General features: G+C 44.4%; 2 long non-coding RNA genes across 2 annotated transcripts in view; one reads left to right on the top strand and one right to left on the bottom strand.

Annotated features, from left to right (window-relative positions):
• The first annotated feature begins 3,797 nt into the window (after positions 1-3,797).
• The window catches only part of LOC109118588, a 19,584-nt gene continuing 10,836 nt past the window's right edge, over positions 3,798-12,545 (top strand). The window contains exons 1-2 of the long non-coding RNA XR_004518155.1: positions 3,798-4,480; positions 4,612-4,841. This is a non-coding gene — a long non-coding RNA (uncharacterized LOC109118588). The remainder of the gene's footprint in view (positions 4,481-4,611; positions 4,842-12,545) is intronic.
• Positions 6,245-12,482, bottom strand: LOC109118587. Its single transcript, XR_002025947.2, has 2 exons — positions 8,193-12,482; positions 6,245-7,028 (listed from the first exon to the last, which is right to left on the bottom strand). It is a non-coding gene; the product is annotated as an uncharacterized LOC109118587 (long non-coding RNA).

Below are 12,545 nucleotides of genomic sequence, written 5' to 3'. Positions count from 1 at the left end.
AGGCAGAGGGGGAGCCGGGCCGGCCGGGCGGGGCCTCGGCCTCACCTGGTTTACCTTCTTAAAGGGACGGGGGGGGCAGGAAGGAAACTTGTCAGACTGGTACCAAATTTGAAAACCTGGAGACGTCTTGACCAGAATGAGACTGAAGGCGCCTCCTAGTGGGCGGGACTGGGCATCGGCTGATCTTTCTCAGTCCAGGCTTGATCCACCCTGGTTCTATCCCTGATGTGACTACACCCTGGTGGTAGTCCTCCCTCTGCGCTTGTGCAGACCCTAGACCTGGGACAGTTACCAAGAAAAGCTGCAGTGAGAGACAGCAGGGGAGTCACGGGGAGAAACTGGCTTGACCCGGATTATCCGGCAGAGTTTGGGAGAGGCACGAAGGAGCAAGGGCCTGCAGGCAGGGTGCCTGGAGGAGCACTCGGGAGTGGCGAGGAGACCAGTTGGACTGCTTGGGCACAGATTTGTCTTGGGAGCCAGGGCAGGAAAACAGGTGCGGGCCAATGCAGGGAAGGTCTTGGTAAATACACGAAGGTGTTTGAACCTTACCACGCAGAAGATGTGGGGACCTGGGGACGGTTTAGGTAGACGTGTCGGGGAGGCGCTGGCTGCTACCTGAGCCTTCTGGTGGTGTCAGTCCCAGGCCCTCCTGTTTTGCCTGAGACTGCCTTACTCATGTCCTATTTAACAAATGTTGATTTAGTCTCTACCTTACACGCCTTAAGCTCTGACAGCAACCCCTCAATAGTAAAACAGTCTCTGCCCTAAACACGTTTTTAGTATGAAAAATGTTGGAGCCCAGGGCATAAAACTTGTATACAGCTGGCTAAATGGCAGACAGAAGCAAACGCCACTAAGGTGCAAACAGAGACACAGTGACCCCAAGAGTGCAATGCAACCCTAAAGGCTCCACTGTTGCAGCCCCTCTTTCCTAAAACCCTTGTGGCTTCCTTCCATTTGCGGGACTTATTCACAGCTTCCTGTGATTAAAATTTTTGCATGTTTTGGTCACTGAAGAAAGAGGAGGTGAATTATAGTTGTTTATTTATTTAAGAGTTTATTTTCCCCTTCTTTTTATACAAACATATAGGATAAACCTGCCCCTCCAAAACAAGATAAACCTGGCTTATATTTTCTTGTCCTAGCCTATCTTTACTGGCATGCATAAATAAATGCAATCCATGTGTACTAGTTAGAAAATTCACACTGAACAGAAAGACACTAAACTAAGAGTAGAACACTCCCTCCTCCCTCTTGCTAGTGTCTGCCCTTCCAACTTAACACCATGCACTCTCTTATGGCTGCTTTCAGGACCCCCTACCCCATGCCCACACCATTATGTATTTTCTCTTCCTTCCTTCTCTCTACCCTCCTCCCCCACATGCTTTTCAACTCTGGGTGCAGAAGAGTCCATGTGTTACCAGAGGCCTTTTTTCTGAGGTTAAGGGCTTTGAGAAGGAGAAAGCTCATGCTGGCTCTCTGGGGTTAGAGCTGTGTGATTTCAGTGGGGAGGAATGGGTGAAGGGTGTGAAGCCAGCAGAAAGGGGGGTTGGAGCAAGGGTTGGACAATCTCTGCCAGGAAACAAGCCAGACTGTGGTGAGGTAATGCGCGTGCTTCTTGCTATAGTTTGTTAAAGTTAGAAGACCATTGGGACCCCAGGGTTTTTTGGGGGGTGGGGGTGCATCATGCTATCAGACGTGGAGACTGCAGCTCTGGAAAGAAATCCTGCCTTTGTTTTTGTTTGATCCTCTATGTGGGTCTGAAAGTCTCATTTGTGGGAAGTGAAGGTCCTTTTCCCTCCATTCAGGATCACCTCAACTTAACATTTCTCCCTTACATTCATTGTGAGAGGAGGCCTGCCTCCAGTTTTGGTCTCTGTCTTGAAGGAAAGGCACAGCTGTGTCGAGTTATTTATATTCTGTGGGCTCCAGTTTTCCTAGTCCTGCATGGTCTCTGAGGCCATTTCCTATGGTGAGGGCAAGCAAATGGGGTTCTGAGTTAGAAGACAAAGGCAGGTCCCTTCGATGTCTGGTGCCACTGTTTCCTTACCTGTAATGTGGCATTAATCATGCCCACCTCATAAAGTGGGTGTGATGATCAGAAGAGGGAAAGTGCTCCTTTAACTGTCAAGCAGTGAGCGAGCATTAACCTGCTAGAAGAGTTGGGGGAGGCTAGGACTTGTCTCCCAGGGTAGAACAACTTCTATGACTAAGATATCATTTTCTCCCTTTAAATAAACTTTATTTTATACTGTACACAAAATAAAATTGTACCTTCCTAAGTAGACAGTTCAGGGGACATCTGCCATTGTTACTGACCTGTTGTACCTCAATCAGGACAGAGAATGCTTCCATCCCTTAGAAATCTTCCCTAGCATCTCTTTGAATCAGAGCCACTTCTGGCCCTGGGTGTCTGCCAGTATAGATACAATTTTCCAGAATTTCATATCAACTCTGGGATCTGGCTTTTCCCCTACAGCATGATGCTCCCAAGATCCACATGTCTGCTGTTTTCTTCTTTTCATTGCAGAACAGTATTCCCTGTATGGATGCCCTAGGACATCATAAGCAATTCAAAGTCAAAACTGAAAATTCTTTGTCTGAGTTGATCTTATAGGAGCCATAGGCCTCATAGATGACTGTACCTCCAAGGACTGGCATCTTCAGGGAGGAAAACTGAGTCTCTACAGCCTGGGACCTGAGTTTCCTCTTGATCTCAGCAGCACCATGTTTGTATTATCCTCCACTTACATCCCAAGCTGGCTCCTTCCTGACTGGGGATAAGGCAAAATTACACCAAAGTCTTTTATATCCATAAGGCTCTGGTTTAGACACAACTTACATCACCTGGAGGGTAACTCAGTAAGCTGCTGCTAACCACTACGTGACCATAAGAGCAAATTAATTTATCAGATTAGTATCAGGTCTCCCAGCAAAAGCTTCTGTGGATGGAATGCAAACAACTTTGTTGGTTACTCAGGGCTGGGCCACACTGTCAGGCAGCAATATTTGGGAGACTGTGTGGGCAGTGGGAGGGAAAGAACCAGCTCTCCTCTGTGCAGTGTTCTGGTGGATTCCGCACATCTTTGATCACAAATCTGGCTTGGTCTTTCCTTTGCCTACTCATCTGTGCTCTACCTATCTCTCCTCTGATCCTGATTTACTATCAGGTACAGGGGTGGGGATAATAATAGTTACCATTTATTACTGCACCTACGCATGCTGTGGGGCACTTTATGTACATTATTTCACTTACTTCTCACACCAACCTTTTGAGGAAGGTATTATTAATCCATTTTATAGATGCAAAAATCTGAGACACAAGTTGTATAAGTTATTTGTGTAAAGTTAGTCAGTTGCAGACCCAGAATTAGAACCCAGCTCTGTGTGACTCCTGGGCCTATGATCCTACCTATCCCCTATTCAGGGCTTCAAGAGGAAAAGATGTTGGGGAATACCTCACTGTTGTTTTGAGCCTCCTTTGCCACACCAGGTAATGAGCATCCCCATCCAAAATACTGTGCATTAGATTTGTTTGGTTATGAAATGGAGTCGTCTGAAATGTTTTATTTGGTGTCTGAGCTCTTTCTTTACCATCATGTGTGTGAGATTTATTCACAACTTGTGTTCACTCAAAATGTATACTTCATTTCATCTGTCACATGAAGAACACCTTATCTTTAAAAGCCTCCTGAACAATGGTTAAATGCTTTATACTTAATTTGATATGTAGCTCAACCTGTGACACCCTCAGCCATGTTATGATGAAGCAAGGAGGCCCTCACAAGATGCAAAGCAGAAGCTGGTGCCATTGTTTTAGACTCCCACCCTCCAGAATTGTGAGCTAAATAGATTTCATTTCTTTGTAAATTACCCAGTCTCAAGTATTTTGTTATAGAAACTAAAGAACAAACTAAGACAGGAGGTAATGATGTCAGTCAAAGACACCTAGTTCACAGCATAGAGACAAGTATACATCTACTAAAGTGTGTGGGCAAAACCCCGTGGGACTACTATATAACAATAGGATATAGCATTTTCACTTTTGTGTCCACCTGTACAGGTTTACTTGCAAGATAAGTTTGAGGAAATCAACAGCGAAGTTTGCTGGAGGAAGAAGGATGCTGATTAGCACGAGCCCCTGGATTAAACAGTTTGTTTAGATGGAGCTTGAATCTCAAAAAGTGGCCAAAGAAAACTGACAGAAGAGCTAAGAGAAATCACTCCTGATCCATTTACATTGTGAAGCATTTAGAAAGGAAACACCACACTAGTGTTTTGGGGATTTATTGCATTTTTTCCTGAATTTGCTTTTTAAATCCTGCATCTATCTCTGTAACATTAAGTTTCTCCAAAGCATTCGGTTTGTGCTGGGGTCAGAGAGTGGAGAAACTGTGATGTTTCGCTGCATCTCAGAATAGCCTGTTCAGCAGAGGACACTCACAATGAATAATGGAGAGACACAGCCACAGAGAGGAAGGTAGAGCTGATTCTGGGGCTGATGGGAGGGAGAAAGGGGGTTGGTGAGGGTTTTCTTGGGTTGTGTATTGCACTCAAGTGTATTTAGAAACAAGCCTTTGCTTCGATACCTTCTTCCTTCTTTCTCCACAGATCTCACCTCAAAGGAAAATAAAGCCGATTCACAATCATCCCAATATTTCAGTTGTTTTCTGGGCCAGGGAAGTGAGAATGTGAAGGGGCTGTGACTTCCAGCTCCTCGTGATGACATCTGCATGTCTCAGGACAGCACGGTGTTGCTGCTGGGACTTGTTTGCCTGTTTGCCTGAGAAGACAAGAGTTGCTGACCTGAGGAATTAATGCTCACGCTGATGCTCGAGCAGGTGGGAGGGTGGGAGGGAGAGGAAGAGAACGAGTGTGTCTTAGTGAACAGGGAATGTCAGAAATTTAATAAGATCAAGTCAAGACAATTTCAAGCACTGGAACCGCTATAGAATATAGCCATAGTTTGGGTTCCTTGTCAAAAGTTGGCCAGTTGGATCTCAGGAAGGGAGGAGAAAATGACAAATCCACTATAGCTTGAAGTGGACTTTAGCTAGCATGAAAGAGGTGGCAGAAATAAATCATCAGCTTTGTCTTCCAGATTAAGCCAGCTTAGTTTATTTTAAAAATGTACAATTTCATTGCTAGTCTGAGCTAGACTTTCTAGGAATTCATTTTGACAGAGAGCTGGGAAGAAAATTGGTACAAACTAATTTATCTTTAAAAATTACAGGTATGGGCCAGGCCTGGTGGCACACGCCTGTAATCCCAGCACTCGGGAGGCTGAGGCAGGAGGATTGCTGTGAGTTCGAGACCAACCTGGGCTACATAGTGAGTTCCAGGTCAGTCTCAACTACATAGTGACACCCTGTCTCACCCCCCCCAAAAAAATTACAGGTATGGGATCTTCTTACTGGATGTGAATTGAATTTTTCTTAAATTTTGTTTTGAAATACTTATTTATCAAGGGATCCTAACAGGAAATTTATAATTTCTTGTCACAGAACCTAGTTAGAAAGTTACTATTATAAACTAAGCACATAAATACATGCACTTTTTTATTTGTACATGCAGATAACCCACCTTTGATAAGAAATGAATGTACAAAAATCCAAATCTGTGTGTTTAGGAATCTAGGTTACAGGTCAAAATGTGAGAGCCACCTAGTGAGATAAATTGGTAAATGCATCTTCAAATTCCAGGTATGCTATCCATGGATAATTTCTGTTCATAACATCTTTGCATATCATGGGAATCTTTGTCAACACGATGTGAAAATAATAGCGATTTTTATACATTTCCATTATTATAAGGATGGCTAGATTTTTAGATAGAAGGTAGCTTTCTTTTTCTTTCTGTGATACTGAGGATGGAACTCAAGTTCCTCATAATGAGCTATCTCCCCATCCCTTTTTTGAGACAGGGTCTCTCTATGTTATCCAGGCTGGGTTTAAACTTGCAGTCTTACTGCCTCAGCTTCCCACAGTGCTGTGATTACAGGCATGTGCCACCACACTGGGTGAAAGTAGCTTTCTTGACTTCATCATTCCAGTAATGATAACCTTCTGACCTTGTCACAGTGTCTTATTATTGGGCTTTCTGCTTTAGACACATAAAAAGCAGAAACCAAGTCTTCTAGCAGGTGCTGGCTAAAATGAAAAGTTACGTTCCTGTGTTTATTAGGGAGTGGGCTAGGGAGAGCTGCATAATTATGCTCAAGCTGGCCTTTTTAGGCTAAAGCTGTTGCATCCTCTGGACAGGACATCAGTTAGGAAAAAGTGGATGAAGTTATCCTTTCTTCATTCTTCTTTTCTTGTTCTCCTTTCCTCCTCCTTCCATTCTCTCTCTCCCTTTCTTTCTGTTCCATCTCCCTCTTTGCTTTAGTTTAACACGATTCTTGGGAATTCCTATATATTAGATTGAAATTAAGCCTGAAATGCATTATATTGTGTGTTTTATTTACTTAATTTTTGTTTGTTTTGAGAGCAAGTGGGGGTAATGGAGAGAGTGCTAAGTAGCCTTGGATTCAGGTTCAGCAGAATCCTGGCTCTGTCTCCCACGTGTAAAATGCTTGTCATTTCTCAACCTCTCTGAGACTAAGCATCTTCAGAGGATTCATTATCTTCTATGCTCCCATACCCTTGGTGGCAGGGAGATGTATCTAAAAAGAAGACACCTTTGGCAGAGGTAGAAGCAGAGAGCCCTAGGAATACAGGAAGCTTAACGTCTGCAGGATAAAGGTGGCAAAAGGTGACCTTTGTATTGGGCCTGACAGTGTGAATACAACTGGGTAGTTGTTGTTGTTGTTTGGTACTGGGGATCGAATTCAGCACCTTGCACTTGCGAGGCAGGTGGCTGCACCATACAATGGGGTAGTTTTTATTTATTCATGCAATTAAAACTTTACCGAGCCCCGTGAGCTGAAAACCATTCTAATCACTGGTGATCCAGCAGTAGAGGACAAAGGAGCAGCTTCACAAACCTGGCCTCACCAAGCTGACATTCTTGTGGGAGAAGCCAGACAGTACCTAAATAAATAACAAAACCTGTTTTTCAGATGTTGATAAATACCATACTGGAAGAAATATTAGAGCAGGGTAAGGGACCTTGGAATGATATGAGGCATAGTGAGTTTTGAATTGAAGAGAATTGAAGGGGAAAAGGAATGAGCTATGGAGATTATGGAAAGGAAAAGCAACTCAGGAGGAGGAAACCACCCCGGTGCCCAGGGCACGCGTGCAGATGGCATCTGTGCAAGAGTGGGGAGGCCAGGGAAGATGGTGGGTATTGGGTGAAGAGAGCACACACAGGGCTTTCCAGGTGTTCTAAAAATTGGCTTGGAGCAAGATGAGGACCATTATAGGGAGTCTAGTCAAAGGAGGTGCTTGTTCTGATTCTTCCAAGATGGGATCACTCAAGCTGTTGTGCAAAGATAGGACAGTTTGGAGCCCAGGTAGGGACCGGTGCAGAAGCAGGGACAGTTTAGGAAGCTGCTGTCTTGGCTAAAATGAAAGAGGAGACGGCATGAAGCAGGGTGTTAGTGGGAGTGGGATGTGTGGGCTGGTGAGAGTCAGCAGAGGTTGTTTCAGGCCCAGGCAGGCAACAGCTTCATAATCACACAGTGGGAAATGGCACTGTGCCCAGGGACGGCTGCACAGCACATTGTAAGGCTGGGCTGAGGTGCCAGGGAGAAGGGAAGGGGAGCTCCAGAAGGCCGGAGGAGGCTGGGCCTGGGGACTGGCTTGTGGAGTCTGAACATTCATTTCTCGTAACCCAGAGCCAGAGAACACACAGATGAGTGTTCTGAGCTCTGGTAACCAAATTGAAGAAAGGCGGCAGGAAGTGGAAACTGGGCTCAGAGAGATAGTGGCCCAGTGAGGAAAGAATAAGGGCTCAAACTTGAGCTGTCCTCGGAGAAGATGGGTGGAGTCATGGAGTTACATGCAATGGTGAGGGACTTTGATGGACTCCTTTTGAGGTATGATAGGAGAAATAAAAATGGGGTAGAAAGGAGACAAGGAAATTGATTTTACAATTGCACTTTTAAGAAAAACTGCAGCTTCCAGACATAAAAGTTACACAAGCCTTTTTTCCCTTTTAGGAAATCCATTCAACAAAACAAAATTCCTAAAGATTTTTCTTTTTCTTTACAACAAGGCTGTGAATCTGGGCTCTTAACCTGTGCTTTTCACCTGTAAATCGTGCGCCTGGGTCCTCCATCTTTAGGAAGCAGTAATACTGGCAGCAGGCAGCAGATCTCAACCTCATACGTGTGTAGATAGCTTGTCTTGCAACCTGAGAGACAGTAAAAATACACAAACTAGATGATTCATCTTGAAGACACTCCCTTAAATGCACCCAACTCCTGCTCTTAATGCGTCTCATTTCTCCATTCTTGAGTTCATCCTGATAAACTCTTCTCTGGCCTTGTATACTATTGGGTCCTAAAAATTCCTTTTTCTGTACAGGAGTCAGTGAACCTGCAAACATCTTTTTAAAAAGATAGCATGAATTCCTTATTTCAGCCCTAAGGGCCTCTCAGACCCAGCCTGCTGACACTTCAATCATATTGGTAGAATTTTCACCCTGATTTTTTGTTGTTAAATGTATCTCAGTGTGAAAGTAGGGTTCTTGGATAAACTTCTGTCCCTGGGGAAATGCTTTAGAAACCATGATGCTGAATTAGACTTTTGTTTGGCCAACTGGAGTGTCTGTGCTGGGAGGACCTTGAGAAATGGGGTTGGCAGTGGAGAAGGAGAGGCATGGAGCTAGGCAGGCCTTGAAGAAGGTAGTGGGGAGAAGGCAATGGAGTAGGCTCAGACTCGTCAAATGCCCGGGGAGAGGAATAAGGGTAAGAACAGCCAACGTAGTTAAGGGAGACATAGATGGCGGCTATGAGGTGCAAAGAACAGGTATGGGCATCTAAGTCAGTGTTTTCTGTTCTGCTACTTGCCATCTGGAAGGGACATGAAACAGGTGAAATTTCAACTAAGCTCTGCAGTTTTCCGCCTTTTCCTCTGTTTAATGTGTTCGCTTCCTGCTGTGTGCTCTTCTGATCTGTGCCCGTGCCTCTGAGCTTCTGCTCTGTGACGTGAGCTTGCTTCATACCCTCCCTCAGCCTCACTGCACTGACCGGAAAGGTCAACGTCCGTCTCTCCCTTGCCTTTTCCCATTGTCTCCCTCAGGGCTCGCCTCTCCCACAGCCCTCCTGGTGGGGCGGGCCTTCTGCTAAAAGTTTATTATCTGTCCGGAAGGGGCTCTGACATTTGTCCAGCTCTTTATTCGCCTTTTGCTCTCTTCTGAGGACTTGTCTCCTTTTGGTTGATCACTCGTCCAGCCTGGAATACAATCCTCACTGCCTTTTTGCCACTCCCAGAGCTTAAAGATACGCATTTACCTTGTCATTATCATAATGTTCATGACCTTATCACTAAGACTTTGCGAAGCAGCTGAATGTAACTGGTCTGTAGCAAGAGCAGTGAAGAGGTGTAACTATTGTGAGAAGCTCCTCTGGCTTTTGAGGAGATGGGAGTCTAATGCCAATATTACTGTACAACGCAAGGGGCCAAATGTCCTAGATTTTTTTTGGTCAATCCTGAGTTTGCTTTAGCTTTGATCATGTCCTTTTCTTGCCATGTGAACTTAGAGAATGTTTGATCTCTCTTGGCTTTGAGCAGGCATAAGATCTTACTTGAGATCAGAGGAAAGATTTTCCATTCTCTTAAGGGCCCTTCCGTGCTGTCTACGTGACTCCTTGAAACAAAGTCACGACTGACCCAGCAACACTTCAGAGCAATTCTCACATTCTTAAGGAAAGTTTCTGCAAAGGCACAGAGGTCAGAGAACAAGTTTTCAAATGCACACTACTGTGCAGGGAAGTTAGAAGCAGGCTTGGCTGTACACCTCTCCCAGTGGCCTGGGTCCGAGCACTGGAAGTCCTACAGTTTCTGTGTCAGTCAGAACTCCACATACTCTGCAGTTTAATCTTATGAGAATTTATGTGATTCACTTATTTTATAGATAAGGAAACTGAATTCCAGGGAGGCCAAGTAACCAACTCAAGGTTCTGCATCTGGTAATGACAAAGGTCACTTTCAAACCCAGGTGGTCTGAAACCAGAATTCAGGCTCTTAGGCACCCACCACACGTAACACTTGCCGATCCATGTGGACACCAGGAGTCTTCTTTATGTGACTATTTTGGTAGTGATGAGCAGGTTCTTGGGATCCTGGGGTTTACACTATTCAAAAATACAGGAGTGATACAGAATGTTGCCTCCCTGGATTCCTGAAAGGCAGAAATTTTGAGTCTAGGTATGGAAAGAGTGAAGGTGTGTGAATACTCCTAAGATCACTGGTCTTCAATAAAGCTTTTTCAGTATGTTCCCTTCCTGATGAGATGCCCGTGTGAAGGGTGCTTCCTATGGAAAACAGGTCTCTGCAATCATTTAAAGGATCTGCTATCCAAAGTGGGTGGAAAGAGCACATTCCTTGGAGGTGGGACTGTTCATTCTGCCACGCTGGGGAGAGGCAGGATGTTGGTAGGGAGATGAGGTTATGGGCACAGGCAAAGCAGCAGCTCAGATGGACAGCAGCAACAGGGAATATATAGCTGTGGGAGCAGAGCCCTGAACAGCTGTGTGGGGGCGTGGAGACCCGTAGAGGGCTGGGTCTGGAGACCAACTGACCAGCTGGCAGGGTGCACAGAGCCTGGTGCCGTAGCGATGTGTCATTTGTCCCTCAGGCTGTGAGGACCTAGGGAGTAACTGTGAGGCTGGGTACAGTTTGATCTTTTGTGTAGAAAACATCCTTCTCAAACTGGACTATAAAAGTGAGCCAGATTATTGTTGTAGCTGCTTTACCAAATGATGAGTTCTAAGTGTTTTGCTGTACTAAACATTGACAAAAGGCCCTTGAACTTCTGAGAGGGGGCACTTTGGGTTGCCCATAAGCCCTGAGATTGCTATGGTTCAGTCACCTTTGTCTTGAATGTGTGTATTTTTATATAATCGATATCATCTGTGTACATTTTTCTGAAGCAGATTTCTTTTTTCCTTTCTTCTTTCTTTCCATCTATTCTCCTTCCTTTCCACCAGAGGTCAAATCAGTGGGTCTGCCAGACCCTGGACTTTGGAACCCCCAACCATGGGCTAAATAAAACTTTTCTCTTTGTAGAAGGAATTATTTTACTGTAGTACCATGGAGCTGCCTAATACAGCTCCCTTCTTATAAAAATATTGGAGAACAACCCCTATTCACTGCTGAAATTAAATTCACAAGTGATATAATTTGTCTAAAATGTGATTAAAATGGTAATGTGAAGATATAAAGGAAGCATCTTTATAATAAAATAATATTCACTTTGGTATAGAAATGCCTTGGGCACACCTAGTAGATGAAACGATGAAGCGAACAGATGCTTGCCCTTATATGTAGACTCAAGGAACGCCAAGCTCCTATCACAGACAGATTTAAATGTGTTCTGTTCATGATTTAAATGCGATGGGTGAGGGCTGGGGCTTTGGCTCAGTGCTTCTGCTGCATGCCTCGCAAGTACAAGGTCCCAAGTTCTATCCCTGGTACCAAAATAAATAAATAAATAAAAATAAATAAATGCTATGGGTGAGGTTGTCATCAATTTCATGACTTTTTCTGAGATGTTCAACAACTCATGGTAAAGATTCAAACCAAACAAAGCTCCAAAGTCTCCAGATTTATGTGGTTATTCCTTTTTTAAAAAAGTGATTACATATTAAATTGTGTTTATATGTAGTGTAGATGAATTCTTAGCTCAGATGTTTTGCACCCACGTAAGTGTCTGATAGGAAATCTCAAGTCCTTGATGTGTGGGGAAAATTTTTCATCATGTGGGCTACCTCTCAGCCCCCACCAGTGAATGCCAACAGTAACCCCAAATGCCAATCGTAACATACTTTTTCCAAATACCTCTTAGGAGGCCGGCACTGTCCTCATTAAGAATCAAAGACTTAATGATGATATTTATTCTTTTTTTTTCTTCCCATAGATTTTTAATATTAGGAGTAAAGCACCAAAGAACATTTCTCTAGAGATGTCAGAATAATTGTTCAGGAGAGATAAGTCCCATGTTGTTTCAGCTAAAGGGACTCGTGCTGAGGCTGGAACATGAAGCATGCGTTTTAAATAGGAGACTCTTCCTGCCTTGCCTTCTCTTTCTCCTCTTTAGATGGTTTCCAGACCTAAGCTGGAGCAGGTCTTACTTAACCTAGAAAACACTGAGCCCTGGCTTCCTTCCTTCTCTGGGAATCCAGCTCTTTTTTTGGAGGGGGGGCGCTGCATTTTCCTCCCCTTCCCTGGGAAGGAGACACACTCATGGTTCCAAAGAGCTCATCCTGCTCTTCCACAGAGGGTCCCCTCAGGAATCCTGACTCAGCTTCTGTAACTTAATGTGCAATTTCAGTTGCAAGGTTCAGCCTCTGTCGGGACACGCCTTTGTTGGGTACCCCACTACCTGGACAAATGCCAGGTTTAGAATAGAAGTAAAAGAAGTAATAGTTGGATTTTGAT

Source organism: Fukomys damarensis, unplaced genomic scaffold (genome assembly GCF_012274545.1).
Source record: "Fukomys damarensis isolate Sample0158 unplaced genomic scaffold, DMR_v1.0_HiC HiC_scaffold_19, whole genome shotgun sequence".
Taxonomy (NCBI): Eukaryota; Metazoa; Chordata; class Mammalia; order Rodentia; family Bathyergidae; genus Fukomys; species Fukomys damarensis.
Note: the sequence above shows the minus strand (reverse complement) of the source record. Positions and strands in the feature narration are given on the sequence as shown.